The sequence below is a fragment of the Gigantopelta aegis genome, chromosome 8 (assembly GCF_016097555.1).
Source record: "Gigantopelta aegis isolate Gae_Host chromosome 8, Gae_host_genome, whole genome shotgun sequence".
NCBI classification, from domain to species: domain Eukaryota; kingdom Metazoa; phylum Mollusca; class Gastropoda; order Neomphalida; family Peltospiridae; genus Gigantopelta; species Gigantopelta aegis.
Genome location: NC_054706.1, coordinates 42,044,232 through 42,057,233, shown reverse-complemented (window position 1 = coordinate 42,057,233; position 13,002 = coordinate 42,044,232). Strand labels below are relative to the sequence as shown.

The window sequence follows — 13,002 nt, the reverse complement described above, 5'->3', positions numbered from 1 at the left end:
TTTACTAAACATGTCAACAGCTGTAAATATGTAAGTATTTCTAAGATTACTAGATTACCATACAAATCAATTTCCCACACTTGAAAAGGAGTGGATGGGGTCGGATATGCCACAATGTTTGATTTGGTATGTAACTTAATAACTTTGCGCTTCTGGCATAGTTCACAAGACTTTATGTAGTAACTCACTTTTTGGAATGAATGTTAAAAAAAATACAATCTCTAATTCTGTCCAAAGTGTCTCTAATGCCGGCATAACCTCCCATTGGTGAATCATGATATAATTGCAAAAGTTTTTTGATTAAAAATAGCCAATTGATATCGGGATAAACACTTTGTTCTGTTTTTGCTTTGGCACAAAACTATGGAAAAGGAGTCCCAAACAACAATAAATTTTGTGAATCAGGAAGCCACTTATTTTGTAAATATTGGATATATTTGCTCAAAATATAGTCTTTCCTTTGGAGTTCACGCATTGTATTCATATCAAAATCACCATTTTAAAATAAATCAATACTCTGCAGTTGGTGAGCAATTGTGTCCTCTACACTAAGGTAAGTATTCCTTGACACTTGTATGTACCAAATCCAAATCGACAGCAACATTTCCACCACAAGATAAGTGTTCTGATGAAACTGTAGAAGTACCATTATCCGACAGTCTTATGGGGCAATTGTGAATCTTCATCCATGCTAGAACTTACAGGCCTTGCTGAGTTATCCTGCCTTTTACCCTTAGTCTTTTTAACATGCTTAGACATTTTCCCTGGCTCTTTGTCAGTGTCTTCACATTACTCAGGTTGGTTTTCTCTCAGAGAAGTGCCAGCATTAAAGTCTTGCTGACAATCAATATAACATTAATTTTCTTCAAGGTCAGTGACAGGGATAGCTTTCGATGAAAACAAAACTTCACCCTCCTTTGCTACTATTTGGCAAGGTTTCTCTAAAACATAGGGAAAGTATGGATCATCTCAGTGGCGTAGCGTGGGGGTGGGGCACCATTAGGGCGGTTGCCCAGGGTGCAACATTCTGGACTGGTGGAAGGGACTCTGAAAGTGCTAACGGTCCACTGGTTAGGGGGCGCAAGACTTGCCTTGCACAGGGCGCTAGCAACCCACGCTACGCCACTGGATCATCTTCATCCGGACTATCTTCTAATACATATGTGGGCTGGCAACGAGCAAGAGCATTGGGCACACTCATTTCCGTACATGCTTTATATATAACTACAAAATCAAATTGCTGTAGGATTGCCATCCACCTTTCATAGACTGCACCTTTCATTTTCTTCTGAAATAAAGGATGTAAAGCTTGATGATCACATTCTACAGTAAAATGTGTTCCACAAAGATATCCTGCACAATCCAAAATACTATTAACAACACCAAGCAGTTCCAGTTTCGTAGGTCCATAAGACTGCTGATAGCTCGCTAACGATTTGGAACCAAACTGTATAATTCTGGTATGTAACCGTTCTTTAGTTCCAACTGGGAATTCACATTCAGGATACACTTGATACAACACATAACCAATTCCACGGCTGGAAGTGTCAACTGCTAGAGTGAATGGCAAGTTATACCTTGGAAAAGACAGAACTTCACATTCAGACAAATTTTGTCTTTTTCGAGTTTCAAAAGCGTTATCATGTTCCATATTCCATATAAAAGGTGTTTTGTTTCTTAACAATGCATTCAACACAGATGCAACTGAACTAAAATTAGGAATGAATTTCTTGAACCAATTCATTAATCCCATAAAGCACCTCAATTCACCAATATTTTGAAGTACTGGATATGTTCTCACAGCTTAAACTCTATCAGTAGGCGGTTGAATACCATCTCGTGACCTAGACAAATACATTTTTGTTGAGCAAAAGAACACTTTTTGGGACCCAACTTCAAATTTGCACTTTTAAACCGATCAAACACTGTCTGAAAGTATCAGGTGTAGTTCAAATGTTTCAGAAAATATCACAACGTCGTCAATATAACACAATACTGATCGAAACTGCAAACCTGTCAACACTTTATCCATCAACAATTGAAATGAATTTGGCGATGTCTTCAAACCCATCGGCAACCTAAAAAATGTATATATCCCAGAACAAGTATTGAAGGCAGTATATTTCGATGAATCGTCAGAAATGGACATTTGGAAGAATCCTGAGCTCGTGTCGAGAGAGGAAATGTAATCTGGACATGTTTCATTGAAAGAATCTGTTAATTCTTGCAAATCCAGAATGTTGTATTTAGACTCCTGAATTTACAAATTTTAAATTTTAAAAACTGGATATCAGAACAAAATCGATATGATGCCAAATTGAATTCCTTGGGTGTCTGGCTGAAGATTTTTCTTTACGTTTTTCCACAAGAACAATAGGACTACTTATTGGAATGTCTTCTTTCTCGCTAACAGGAAACAATAAATAATACCCTGTCTCATAAGTTCTTCCAGCTGATGTCTTAACACTTCACACTTATGAGGGGGAAGACAGTACGGACGTTGATGCTTTGACTGTGCATCCAGCTTTAAGTGAATATGATGTTCTACCAAATTAGTATGACCTAAATTAGGATTCTCCATGGTCACAAATAATTGTTTATTGGCATTGTTTCATATGAAGAGTTTGTTCAGGAGATAAATTACATGCATCTCCAGAAAGTCAAAATCGTCACAAAATATTTCAATATCTTTTTGGTTTCCGTTGAAACTTTCACTTACAGATCTATAGGCCTACACCCAATTCTTGCACTTTAGTACCTGTATTCACCTGAACATGAGCACACACATCGGTTTAGTTTACAGGATAAGCATGAACAACATCATTTTCCCCTTGCTTATTAAACTTGGCCAACATCATACGTCTAGGAGAGTAATCGGCTCACCAGTGGGATTACATACAGACCTGTCAACCTTTAGTCAAGAGAAAGCAGGAGGTGTGTTGAAGAAAGCAGCAGATTTTTTTTAATTCACACAATTTAACCCAAAATCGCAAGATTTAAAAAAAGATTATTACAATAAGTTATATGAACACTACATAATGTCATATATACTTGTCAACTGATGAAACGGACGGGTACATCTACCAAAATGTTGAGAGAGGCTCAATAATGTGTGTGTGCACCAGCGGCATTGATGACAGCAGTACATCGTCGTCTCATGCTTCTAATGAGACCATTAATCTCAGGAACAGTAATTGCGTTCCATTCCCGGTTCAGACCAATTTGTAGGTCATGGACATTAAGGATATGAGGATGGTTTTCGCGTACCCTACGGCCCAGTAGGTCCCATGCATGCTCAATTGGGGACAAAGTCAGGGGACTCTGGTGGCCAGTTCAACACTTGGATGTGGTTCCACTCAAGAAGATTAGTGGTTAGCCTAGCGGTATGTGGTCTAGCGTTGTCATGTTGAAACAGAAAACCAGGATGCTGCTACAGGAATGGAATGACCACTACTGAAATGATCTCGTCGCAGTAACATTGAGCAGTCATGTTTCTGTGAATGAAAACGAGATCTGTTTTACCTCCACCATGAATGCCGGCCCAGACCATGACGCTGCCACCGCCATATCGGTCGTGCTGAATAACATTGTCTGCATCATATCGTTCTCCCCTTCGCCTCCATACACGACGCCTACCATCCGCAAACTGAACACAAAACCTGGATTCGTCTGTGAATAATGTCTGATCCCATTGTCTGCGTCGCCAGTGTTGGTGTATTCTGGCCCATCTCAGACGTTCCTGAATGTGGCGCACTGTCAGGGGAACAGCAACAACAGGGCGACGTGCTTGTAATCCAGCAGCATGGAGACGGTTACGGACAATTTGAGCATGAATTCTAGTGCCTGTGGTTTGATGCAAAGTACAGGCTAAACGAGGAGCCTTTCGAACCTGTGACGTTGAGATGACGTCACTAAATACTTATCTTCCCTTGGAGTAGTTAATCGTGGTCTACCAGAACGTGGTCGATCTCGCACTTGCCCAGTTTGGTGTACGCATTGTCAGAGTCGTGATATGGTACTGTCATGAACACGAAAGTACTGAGTGACGTCGTGTACGCGTTGGCCGGCGTTAAGCTGTCCCATTGCTTCATGACGTTCATTTTCCGTTAAGCCTGGACGGCGACCCATTATAACAGGATAAATTCTTCCTTTTGTTTTTGGATATGTTGGTGCAGTGCATCAAAATACATCCGTATTGCACGCGCTTCTGCGACAGCACGAGCGCACCGTGTTTGCACATGCAGTACACATAGCGGCGTGCGATATGACAAATGGTGTTCTTTTCATTACCCAAAGCGACAGGGCATATGCAACTAACATATTACCAAGTTTTATCACTTTATTTTAATTTATTTGGAAGCAACAGTCATTTACAAAAACTTGTTAAACTTTTTTGGTTAAGTATATATCATTATTTTTTTTTAAAGTTTAAATATTATTATGATTTAATACATATTTAAAAAACAAAAAACTCTATAACATATCCAAAAATAAGAACACTAACAAACAATTAAAAAATTAATTATTACATTTACGGTATTACACTTACAGCCTTACAGGTTACGTTATATCATCATTTGTGTTTTGTGTATGTAAGTACCAAAGACAAATTTATATAAATCTTATAAATTAATATTGTTTTTACTATAATGAGGAACATTGGTGTGGTACTTATTTAAAATCATTATAATGATGCAATAAACATTGTATTTCCATTAATCATAAGTAAAACCTCATTATGGACATTGTTTGAAATATACCGGAATTATACCCATTTCCGTGAGTAACTTTATGTCAAACACAACATTTATTAATTGTACAAAAATAATCTCTTGAAGTGGACCCTTGTTACCAACATTTTACTGCACAAACATACAAAATTAACTGACACAAGTATCTTTATATAGCAAATTGGGCTTTTTGTTGTCTTGCTGTAACATGTGATTTTAACATGCATAGTATCGCTGACAACTCTGGGCCAGAGTCTGGCACTTCAGGACCCATGCTTATTAAACTATTAAGAGTTCAGACTCAATCTCAAATGAGTCACACGCATTTAATTTGTAGGGCGTTGCCATGATGTTACTGTCTCAGACTAGACTCTAAAAGTTTTATAAGCACCAAGCCAGATGTAATCTAGTGGGAAGACATTTTACAATTCAGAGGCATTATTTGAACTAAATTGGATAGTTTTATATATGCAACACTGAATGTCAATACACAACCTGTTGAATCAGCGGCAACAAGCTTCGTAGCCATTACGATGACAACAAACATAATAACACGTCATTTTATAAACTCCATGTGCTTTGTTAACAATATAAATATCCCACAATTCTCACTTCGGCAAAGGTTAAACAGTCGGGACAATTCAGCCTGTTACATACTCGGAAACCGAAAGTAGTTGACATTTTCTGAATGAGAAAAAAAAGGCAAAGTTACTTGCCTTATGTTATTTTGGCATACAGATACCCCGTAATACTGGGTACAGTTTAGAACTAACGTTAACCCATATCACCATTTCTGTGTTGGCTGGTATGGTAACCTTCTTACGAATTTGGACCCCTGACTGCTGAACTCAAAACTTACAATCCTGAAAATCTAATGAGATTCCTTTCTTAGCTAAAACGGCAATATACCCAAGATTAAAGGATGACTTGTATCCCTCATCACATAAACAGTTATACCATGTTTCCCATTTGTAGTTTATAATTTAAGCTGAGCCGATCCAATAACAGGGACCTCAACATTATTTGCAATTGTAATTTTACATGAAGTATCTGGTATATATCTACAACAGTCACTGGGTAATAATCTGTAAAAGTGTTCTGAGACCAAATTAATTGCACTACCAGAATTTAATAAAGCTGCTACTTCAACTGATCCAATTGATACTGGCATGTAAATAAACCTATGACTGACAGGTGTAGTCTCATAATCATATTCTGTGTAACTGTCCTCCAAATGAGAAACATCAGCACTATCATAATTAGAACACACACATTAATGCAGGGTTGAAAATTAGCAGTCACCTGGTCACCCATGGCGACCTTTATTAACTAAGGGTGACTAAGAATTTTACAAAGGTAGTCCGTTGGGCAACCTTCGATTTTAAGGTCTAGCAAGTATGGTACCAGTTAAAAAAAGAAAGCCACTGTTAATGAATCGAATGTAACAAAACACACCACGTCTGTGGTGGTGCGAACTACAAAAGCAGAAAAAATAGAACATGCTCTATATTTTCATAATTTTGACAGCGCCAGACTCAGCTTCTGTGGTTTTGGGCAGAGTCTGTCTAAAAATAGAGCTCAAAATGTATTGAAGACATTGCATGTATTTTTTTTTTTAATCTGAAAGTCGTCGGCTTATTAGAATGGACTGGATACGCCATCATTTTCTAGTATAGCTACTATTTGACAATTGTTATTCAATGTTATTGCCAAAGAGGAATCATATTTAATTAGCTTACAACATTCTGGGACAAAATCAAAATCCATCTTGTAGTTTTAACGTACACTAACGTGAGCGGATGCGCATGTATACAAATAACAATGAAATTTTCCATTACTACAGGGCTTATTCCACAGGTCAGTTAAAGCCGCACACCCTAGTTCCATCCAGCGAAAATAAATTATAATTTGGTTAATCTACAAACCTGTAACACACTTAGATCATGTTTTTATCAAATGGAGTGAAAAAGCAGGTTTTATATCGATAAATACCATGGGAATCCCCATGTCCCAATTGCTTGAAATAATTTTGAAAGTCAGTATTCTGATGTCACCGGTAGATGTCGCTCGAAGCACAACAATGCCTACTGGCACATTTCACAGACTTGGGGTGCGTTCGTTTCACCTCACCTGGACATGTTCCAACTGTTCTGTCCTGGTTGTATCCCTCTCCAGATATCGTAAGACTTAGCAAAATTATTGGTTTTAAAGGTTTGTAACGTTTTGTATTGAGACACTTACTTGTCTGAACTTTATTGTTACTGAAAATGTTCACGAACTGTGAAGAAAAATCTCACAAATGAACAACAACAAATCGGATGTTGAATGCACGAACCGTGCACGAGAAAACAAACCGAACCAAAATGATAACAGTCATGTGGTATACCAACATCTGTGACATTGAAATGGAAATATCCCCTCTAAAAATAGATTAAACCTTGTCTGCTCAACGTTTTTTTCTCAGAGGCCCGTGCCATTTTATGAAATACGAAAAATGCATTTTGTGGTATTACAAAAACCAGGATTACGAAAAAACACTTCAGGTGAATGGAAATGTATATTCTAAATAATAAACGGTAAGTAAAGTGCAATTTTATTTGTGAAAAAATGGGTTTAATAGCGAAAAACAAAGCCGTAATGGTTAACAACTAGCCGTAACTAGGGTGTGTCCCTTTAACCCTTACAGCGATGAATCCCGCTGTACCGGGATCCGCGATCGTTTTTACTGACGACGAATCCCGCTGTACCGGGATTTGGAACCTACTTTGAATTTTCCTCCATTTTGGTAATATGATTACCCACAATCACTTCCGTTTTATACCACTTCCGTTCGTAACAAGCATGGCTGTGTAGAGAGAGAATTTTTTTTACAAATCGACTCACTTTTTGATTTTTAGCGAATTTTTTTCATCGAACGTTACATTTTTTCAATGATGTCTGATTCCGAGAATAGTGGATCAGAAAGTGATTCATCTGATGAAGAAAATAATGACGATTTTATGTTATTTCGAGACGAACAAGAGATCGGACGACAATGGATTTTGGCCATGTTTGAAGATGACGACGATGAGATTAATTTTGATGGGGTTTTTTTACCAAACTTTGACAAGGATCCTGCTTTCAGTTTTTCTAATGAACAATCGGACGACATTTCTTCAGCTGTTTATTCGGGACGACCAGGTCCAATGCGGATTTTTGACAGAAGTTGTTCAGCACTTGAGTACTTTCAGTTGTTTTTTACAGATGAATTGTTTGAAAACATTTGTTATTGGACCGACAAAAACGCGTGTTACAAAATTGCCACCGATCCCAGTAACAACAAAGCAGAATGGATTCGGCAGTCTTTGTTGGAAATAAAAAGTTATTTTGGAATTAGACTAGCCATGCTGATGTGTGTTGACTGCCCCAGAATTGAAAGATACTTTTGTGAAAAACCAGACAAGTGGATATTTCATACCCCAGGATTTGCAAAAGTGATCACGTACCGCAGGTATATTCAACTGAGTAGATATTTACATTTTTGTGATGAAACTGATGCTGACAAAAATGACAGACTTTATAAAGTGAGACCTTTCCTTTCTTACATCCAAACTAAGTTTGAGGAAGAGTATTATCCACCTAAGAACATTTCCATTGATGAATGCATGATCCCTTTCAAGGGCAGATTGGGATTGAAGCAGTACATAAAATCAAACCAACGAAATGGGGAATAAACGCATTTCTCTTGTGTGATTCTGCGACAGCGTACTGCTACAGATTTGAAATCTATGTTGCTAAGAACAGTGTGTTTGAAGGGGAAAATATTGGGCTAACAACAGCTGTTGTTCTGAATTTAACTAAAGGAATTGAAAACATGGGACACATTTTGTACACAGACAATTTTTATACCAGCCCTATCCTTGCGTATAATTTGAAAAGTCGTGGCATTGGAATTGTTGGAACTGTTCGTAAAAACAGGAAAGGTTACCCCAAGCAGCTTGCTGACGTCAAAGATTGAGATCTACGTAGGGGCGAGTGCAAGTGGATGATGTCTGATGGTATGTTGGCGTTGGTGTGGAAGGATAATCGGTTGGTCCACCTGCTTTCAACAGTTCACCAGCCGGATACAGATGTTGTTTCGCGTCGAAACAAACAGGGAGTTTTGGAGGATGTGCAATGTCCACAACTGATAAAGGACTACAACAGTAACATGGGTGGTGTTGACAGGAATGATCAGATGTGTCACTACAGCAAATCTGCCAAGCAGTACAGATGGTACATGCGTCTTGTACTAAAGGGACTGTTGTGGTGTATTTTCAATGCATACGTTATTGAGGACCACGTGTTCGATCACAAACCTGGCAGGTGACGAGCACATGATTTTCAACAGTTCATCGATGAACTTGTTCATTCTTTGGTTGGTGACAACAGAGCTATCCGGAAAAAAAGGAAACGACCAAGTGTAGATGTTGAGATTCCTGATCGTCTTCTGGATGTTGGGTCTCATTTTCCGACAACCGAGGATGTGGACAGTACAAACCACACCTGTGTTGTGTGTTTATTCCAATGCAAATGGAGGATTATCAAGAAAAGACAATCCTTGTAAATTGACCGAGACAATTTTTAAATGCAGTGGTTGTACCACTTACTTGTGTGTAAAGAAAGGTTCAACATGTTTCCGAGATTTCCATACCAAAGTGGAATACTGGAGATAGTCAATTCACTTACCTGTACAGTTCACCTTTTTATATTTATATTTACATTTACTGTTTACTTGTTTACCTTCGTGTTTCTTTGACTGAGGAATTCTTATTGTACTTATTATACTTCATGTGTGTATGTGTGCAACACACAATTCTGTGACATTTGGATTGTGTATTCGATAATATGACATTGGACAAAACTGTGTGGATTTCAATTGTATACAGGTATTATTAATTTTTTAAGGTATACACTGAATAATAACAATATCAAATATATTTATACATGTATTCTTCACTTGTATTAAAAATGTGACTTTAATTTAGTTGAAAACAAACAGCTTTTGTGTTATTTCTTATTTTCACCTGTAATTGCAATTTATTTGACAGGTAATAAACAATTTTTTTTTTTTTAAATATCACAAACAGTCTTGTCCTTTTATCTCACTAAATCCAAAAATTTGTGCTTCTAACTATAAAACTTAATCTAAGACAGCTAATTTAGTAAAGACAATGGAAATTTGCTAATTAGGTCAAGGAAGCCATCGTCAAGGGTCAGCTTGTTAGCAGGGAGCAATCGGTGAAAGGGTTAACTGTTGTCGGTATTTTTAAAAAGTTTTAAGTGATTTGCATTAAATAAGAACATATCAGATCTAAAGTGACACCAAGACTTACATGATAACACAACTGTCCAAATATTACTGCACTAAACAATAAGTATGTGTTATGCTTTGTAATATGATAACTCAGTACATCGTGCATTTTGTTTGTTTTGGGTTTTTCGGTTTGTTTTTTTTGTTTTTGTTTTATTGGAGGTTTTTTTTAACAGATTTATTTTTCTTTTGATATTTATTTTATTAGTAGCCTACTACTGTAGTATTTACAATATCCAAATGAAAAGCACACAAGTGCAAGTTTCGTCTATTGGAGGACAGCCATAATCCCCAAGGAATTCTGTTACTGGACATTGTACCCCTTCTTGCATCGCAAGTTTATTTCATCCCTCTTGCATTGCCACCCCAACCAGGTTTATATAATAAAGCACGCGCAGTTATATCTTTATTATATTTGTATTGCATTATTAGTTTTTTCTTCAGACAATGCAAGTCAAACTGCATACCTTGCCTGTTCTTTCATTTTCTCTTCACTCCTATATTAAAAATGATATTGGTTTAAAACTTAATAACAAGTTTTACATGAATTTTAACTGTATTCATTATAAAGTTACATGCCAATTCATCGGTTTCCTTTTGAAGAAAACTGACCATATACGGTGAGCACATAGTTATTATTCAACAAAGAATATTCTAGTTTTGATTTTGTCTGTGCAATTAAATGTCAATGTGATAATTGGAGGGTTAGTTGAATTTGAGAAGGGCCAGTAAGATTTGTCTTCAACTGGCCCTGCTGACGACCATAGTTTTCATGTTAATTTTCAACCCTGTTAATGCATAAAACAAAAACATTGTGGACATTTTAGAATATTGTCAAAATTGCAAGCATCACAATCAATGTCCCCCCAAAATTGTGCTGGACTTTTTAATTCTTCCTGAGGGTTTGTCCGTTTTCCGAGCGATCAGTCCGATTTACCAGTTGTAGTAATTTGCAACTATTAGCTGTGTGTCCATTTTGATGGCAAATCTGACATCTAATGTCTGGCCTTGCCCTACATCCTGGTGAAAGATTACAATTTTGGCGCATATGTCCAGCTCCCCTACAACCATAACAATTGAAGTATGAATCTCCAAAGTTAAAATCCTGTCAACTCTGTGACAACAACTGCTTCTGTAAGCACAATGCACCAACAGTCTTTTCTAACGAACGTACTTTATTGCGGTTCTTCAACTTCTCAGTAACGGATGGACAAGTAACGGAGCGACACAACAAGTATATTTCAATTAATTACTGCTAATTACTTATAATATTTAAAAGTAAAAACATTTAGCTAAATATGTAAAGTAAAGAATGTTTTACAAGCTAAGTTATTTAATGTCTTCTAGATAATTTTTTACTGTCTAGTACTGTCTAAAAAACTTATAAATGTTTGACAAAAAGTTACTCTTTTTGAAGTCTAAAATATGATTTGCTAAAATGGGCATAACTTATGAATGGCTAGGTGTATCTAAATACTGTAAACAGTTTTGGAAACTAGACATATATAGCTTTCTGATCATACCACACAAGTTACTGAATTCACAAATAATTTATTTCTCAATTGTGGCATTATGCTTGATTTTGCCCATATATAGATGTACTCTCACAAAATCTGAGTCGGTCGCCATGGTTAAGCAGTTTGTTCTCTTTAACAACACCACTAGAGCACATTGATTTATAAATCATCGACTATTGGATGTCAAACATTTGGGTACTTTGACATATAGTCTCAGAGAAGAAACCCGCTACATTTTTTCCATTAGTAGCAAAAGATCTTTTAAGTGCACATCCCACAGACTTTGACAGACCTGTCAACCCTCCCGGATTCTGCGGGAATCTTCCGGTATTTGATCAAATCTCCTTTTCCTAGTGCGGGAGACAGTTTCTCCTGTTAAATGACATTTTTGTAAGCATAAAAAAAAATCAATCCTCTTTTGTCAAAATAATAGAAGGGAAGTAACTCTGCCTTTTTTTCTCATTTGGAAAATGTCGACTACTTTCGGTTTCCGAGAATGTAACAGGCCGAATTGTCCCGACTGTTTAACCTTTGCCGAAGTGAGAATTGTGGGATAGCCTATTTATATTGTTAAAAAAGCACATGGAGTTTATAAAATGACGTGTTATTATAATGTTTGTTGTCATCGTAATGGCTACGAAGCGTGTTGCCGCTAATTCAACAGGCATTCTTGTTCAACGTTGACATTCAGTGTTGCCATATAAAAAAAAAAAAAATATGCAATTTAGTTCTAATAACACCTCTGAATTGTAAAATGTCTTCACACTGGATTACATAATGCAACTATGACACATCTGAACTGCCAGACTCCCGAGTTGACAGCGATACACACGATGCATGTTAAAATCACGTCACAGCAAGACAACGAAAAGACCAATTAGCTGTATAAACATACTTGTGTCAGTTAATTTTGTATGTTTGTGCGGTAAAATGTTGGTTATAAGGGTACACTTCAAGAAATGATTTTTGTACAATTAAAAAATGTTGTGTGACATTGACATAAAGTTACTCACGGAAATGGGTATAATTCCGGTATATTTCACACGATGTCCATAATGAGGTTTTACTTATGATTAATGAAAATACAATGTTTATTGCATCATTATAATGATTTTAAATAAGTACCACGCCACCGTTCCTCATTATAGTAAAAACTGAATATTAATTTATAAGATTTATATAAATTTGTCTTTGGTACTTAGGTACACTAACCACAAATGATAATGTAACGCAACCTGTAAGGCTGTAAGTGTAATACCAAAAATGTACTAAATAAATTTTTTATTTCTTGTTCATGTTAACATTTTTGGATAAAATATGGGTTTTTTTTAAATATGTATTAAATCATAATAATATTTAAACTTAAAAAAAAAAAAAAAATGTTTTTAATGCCAAGATCTAAGGTTAAGAAGTATATATGGCA

At 36.6% G+C, this 13,002-nt stretch overlaps 1 protein-coding gene across 1 annotated transcript in view; it reads right to left on the bottom strand.

Annotated features, from left to right (window-relative positions):
* LOC121378946 (ankyrin repeat and KH domain-containing protein 1-like) overlaps positions 1–13,002 on the bottom strand; it is a 179,734-nt gene that overhangs the window by 29,364 nt on the left and 137,368 nt on the right. The gene's annotated exons all lie outside the window — the stretch shown is intronic.